Source organism: Cornus florida, unplaced genomic scaffold (assembly GCF_030987335.1).
Source record: "Cornus florida cultivar Cherokee Brave unplaced genomic scaffold, ASM3098733v1 CherokeeBrave_3.0.0_Hap2_Chr06, whole genome shotgun sequence".
In the NCBI taxonomy this organism is placed as follows: Eukaryota; Viridiplantae; Streptophyta; class Magnoliopsida; order Cornales; family Cornaceae; genus Cornus; species Cornus florida.
Window position 1 is genome coordinate 57,877,199 of NW_026775576.1, and position 4,640 is coordinate 57,881,838.

The window sequence follows — 4,640 nt, forward strand, 5'->3', positions numbered from 1 at the left end:
TTCATCCCAATGTGCACAATGAGAACATACAAGTACCATTAGGCATGCCTAGGCCATTCATTCACCAACCACCACAACAACAAGGCCAAGTTCCATATGAAATGCCAAGGCCAATGTATGCTCCACAACCTCCTATCAACAATCAAGGAATTCAAAACCAAGGTGTTCATGTTGCACCTCAAGTAGCTAATCCACCTCTTGCTTTAAGAGACCATTATGTGCCTAATGAGTATAATGCACCTACATGCATCCAATTTCCTCCATTTAGAGCACATCATTATGAAATTAAGCTACAAACCATTCACATGCTTCCTAACTATCATGGACTTCCAAGTGAAGAACCTTACAAGCATTTGGATGAGTTTCTTGAAGTATGTTCCACCGTAAAATATACGGACATGCCAGAAGAGATTTTAAGACTCAAACTTTTTCATTCACCTTAAAAGACAAAACAAAGTATTGTTTCACAATCTTAGGCCTTTTTTCAATAACTTCTTGGGCAAAAATGCAACAAGAGTTCTTGAAGAAGTACTATCCGGTTTTTAAGACCAATGCCATGAGGACCTCAATTCGAGAATTTTCACATAGGGATGGAGAAACGTTTCATGAGGCATGGGAACGCTTCAATGAATTGCTTAGGAAGTGTCCACATCATGACATGCCCAAATGGCAATTAGTTCAATACTTCTTTGAGAGCTTACCAGACAACTATAAAGGTATGGTTGACGCTTCCATGGGTGGCTCATACATTGATAGGCATAAGGATGACGTGTGGCGTCTCTATGAGAGCATAAGTGAAAATTCTTTGCATAGAACACTATCATCTAAGAATGGTAGAAATTCACAAGGTAGGAGAGTATTGGCTTACATCAAGTCGACCATTCAAATGAAATAGCTGCCGAAATGAAGTCTTTATCTTAAAGGTTTGATCAATTTTTGATTAACCAAAACTCGGTGAGCCAAGTATCTTCCTTCCCTAACCATTTTCATCGTGCATCAAATGAAACATGTATGACTTGTTTTAGTGTTCTTCATTCTACTTCTCATTGTCCTCACAGACAAGTGTAAAGTGAACCTAATGAACAAGTCAATGCGGCTTTTGTGAACCAGGGGAACAATCCTTATGGTACTCATTATAATCCAAGTTGGAGAAATCATCCGAATTTCTCTTAGAAAAATCAAGGAGAGGGCTCAAACCCTCCCAAGGCGGTTTTCAAGGGAAGTACATTCCACCTCCACTTCAAAACCAAGGATCCCAAGGTTATAGACCTTATTAATCACAAGGGAATCAATTTGCTAATTCTTATTTTCCCAACCAATCTTATTCCCAAGGTAATACTAGAAGTCCCGCCTTTAAAGAGAAAGTTTTGAATGCTTTGGGCACTTTAGAGGCTAACACTCAATTGTTTCATTCTCACTCTCAATCTATTGCGAAGCTAGAAACCCAAGTAAGGCAAATAACAAGCACTCTCAATGCAAGAGAGAAGGGAAAGATGTCTATAAATGCCCCACCGAAGTAACAATGTGTTGTGGAAACCCATTCCTCATCGGAAGGCCACACCATTGAACATGTTAATGCGGTGACTACCTTGCGGAGTGGTAGGATTGTGGACAATCAAGTTGGAATGTCTAATGAAGAGAGTGAACCGGTGCAACCTCAAGTTGTCACCCGTCCCGTTTCACATCCCATTCCTCCTTCATTGTATATATATGATCTTATAAATGAGAAAGTTTTAAAAGATGTGTTTGAAAAAGAAGTTTTGAAAAATGATGTTGAAAAGGTTTTATTGAAAAATGATTTGAAAACTTTTTGTGTTGAAGAGAGTTCAAAAGAAATTTTTGAAAAAATGTTTAAACCAAATGTTCCATTTCCGGATGCCTTAAAAGGATCCATTTCAAAAGACAAGTAAAAAGCAAAAACCAATGAAATCATGGAAATGTTTAGGCAAGTGAAAGTTAATCTTCCACTATTGGATGCAATCAAGCAAATTCCGACTTATGCCAAATTCTTGAAAGACTTGTGCACCCAAAAGCGGAAGACCAAGAGCCAAGCACCAAGAAAAGTGGTTTTTACCGAGCAAGTAAGCTCAATTTTGCAACATAACACTTTTCCAAAGTTTAAAGACCCCGGTTCACCCACTACATCATGCATTATTGGTGATCATATCATTAATCGGGCGCTTCTTGTAATACCCCTAATTTCAAAAGGGATAAAAATGGAATTTAAATTTTATTTTTGTGCATTTTAAATTGATTTTGTATCTATATGCTTATGTGTCCAATTGTTTGTTTATTTTAATTCATTGTGTTATTTTTTTTAATTGTTTGTTTATTTTAATTAAGGGTGTAATTCTTTATTTGTTTGTTTATTTTAATTAATTGTTTTATTTATTTTATGTGTTTTAAGTGTTTCGTTGCTTGCTTATTTGATTTAATTAATGGGTGTTATTAAATTAATTATTTATTAAGTATTTAATTTTTGAACAGGGTAATTATGTATTTCCCCTTAACTGGGGTTTTAGATACGTTTTAGTTAGGGTTTTTGGAGCCGTCTCATAAGCATCTGATATGTAACTAAACTGGGTTAGTTTGTGGGCCGATGAAGTTAGGGCTCTGTGGATTAGGGTTTTAATCTTGCAATTATAAATACCTCAGTATATGTTAAACCTAGGGTTACATATTGTCGTAGCTTTTACACGGAAAAGTCTGCCAAATAGAGAGAGTTACAGAGGGAGTTTTGGTGAGAACAAAGCAGTTTGTGAGAATTTCGACCGGGGTTCCAAGGTTTAACTAAGGAGAAGGAATGAGCAAAGGTTCTAGGAGGTTAGACAAGTTTCAGTGGATGTTAAAAAAATTGAGACCAACGGTAACAAGGGTTTGTTTGCCAACCTATTCAGGCAAGTTCTATCTTCCTCTTTCCCTTTGGGCCGTGTTCTGTGCACCTAGATAATCTCTAGGGTTTAATCAAGCAGAAACTGGAATTGATATGTTTATTATGTGTTATATTGTTGGTCTGTATGTGTTGAAATCAATATCTGTTACAGTGTATGTAAGTGTTGTTTCAGTTTTCTGTACTTAAAGCATATGGTTTTTATCGTAGCCTTAGTTTCTGCATTTGATTGCAACTCTTGTAGACACAATATAGGAACTCTACTGGGGTTATACAAAACTCATAGGGATGTTATTATTCTGTTTTAAATACGTGTGCAATCTGTTCCGTTTCTATTTCTGCATATAGTTTCAGTTTTGATACTAAAAGCTTGGTAAGTTCAATAGCAACCTTAAGCTTTGTAATTGATTTAAATTACTGTAATCAAACCTTGGAGATGTTAATAGAGTGATAATAAACCCTTAAGATCAGTTTAAGAAATAAACAGAAGGGTAGGGACTGACCAGAGAACGAGCAGATAGGTAAAAATGGAGCAGAGACTGAACTGGAGGCTCTCAAGAGGGAGAGAGCCGGCTCTAGAAAGTCAAGAGCAGGCTCCCCTTCAGCAAGAGCCGGCTCCTAGGGAATTGGATCCAGCTCCAATAGGGGAAGAGCCGGCTCTTCCATTCCAAGAGCTGGCTCCAATTTGTTTTACGTCCAGAAAGTGTTTTCTAGGGCTCTGTTTGGTGTTTTGAGCACTGTTTGAGCTTCTGAGTGATGCTAATGAACTGTAGGGACTTAACAGAGGATCTAAGTAGTTAATTTTAAGTGTTATTAAACTTATTGTTGTATGGTTTAAGTCTTTAAGACAAAGGATGAAGCAGTGTAAAAATATACAGCGGTGTATGCTACTAACAGAGAAAGGAACTAAATGGCTTGTTTAAATTTTAGAAATTTAATAAGACTTCACGGGGGGATTAAATAGTTAATTTTTGGGTGTTATTAAGACCCTAAATTAATTTAAGGTTAATTCTAAATTAACGGATCAAACTGTATAACACTTATGTACAATTGTATACGGTTGGTGGATGGATGAAGTTTTAAATGCTTAAGCTTATTTTTAGGCATTCCAGTGGGATGTAATATATTTATAAAATGGTCTTAAATATATTATAGGGTCATTGATGTGTTAGATGTAATCTATGCAGGCTCTGGATGTTAGTTGTTGATTTATTAAATCATCCCCTGCAACTATATGGTTAATTGTTTGGATTTAAATTGCTGAAACATTTAAAAATCTTCTGTAATTAATTGGATATTGGTTTTGGATTTTAAATTGCTATACTATCATTCGTAGTCTGTAATTTACATGGTTTTGGTTTTAAGTTGTTGAAACACTAAATACTATTCTGCAATGATATGGATGGTTGGTTTTGGACTATAAATTACGTGCTTATTATTTAAGCCTTGAAATTTTCCTGGAATTATGTATTGGAACATAATTGCTAAATTCTTATACTTAATTCGGTCAATTATTTGGAATCATATATTGGATTATAATTGCTGAATTCTTATCAATTATCTGGGTTTGGTTTTGCATTGTAAATTACTTGCTTATCATTTGAATGTGGTAATTTACATGGATATGGAGGGTTGTATGCACCGGTATGGGACGGTGGCATACTAGGTATGGTTTAGCTCAAAATGCTAATTCCTACCTTATGAATTTTTAATTGGTGAACAGTATAACTGGTTCTATCAATTATATGGA

General features: G+C 35.6%; 1 pseudogene; it reads right to left on the bottom strand.

Annotated features, from left to right (window-relative positions):
- Nucleotides 1–561: 561 nt before the first annotated feature.
- Nucleotides 562–660, bottom strand: LOC132315258 (small nucleolar RNA R71; annotated as a pseudogene).
- Nucleotides 661–4,640: the final 3,980 nt, after the last annotated feature.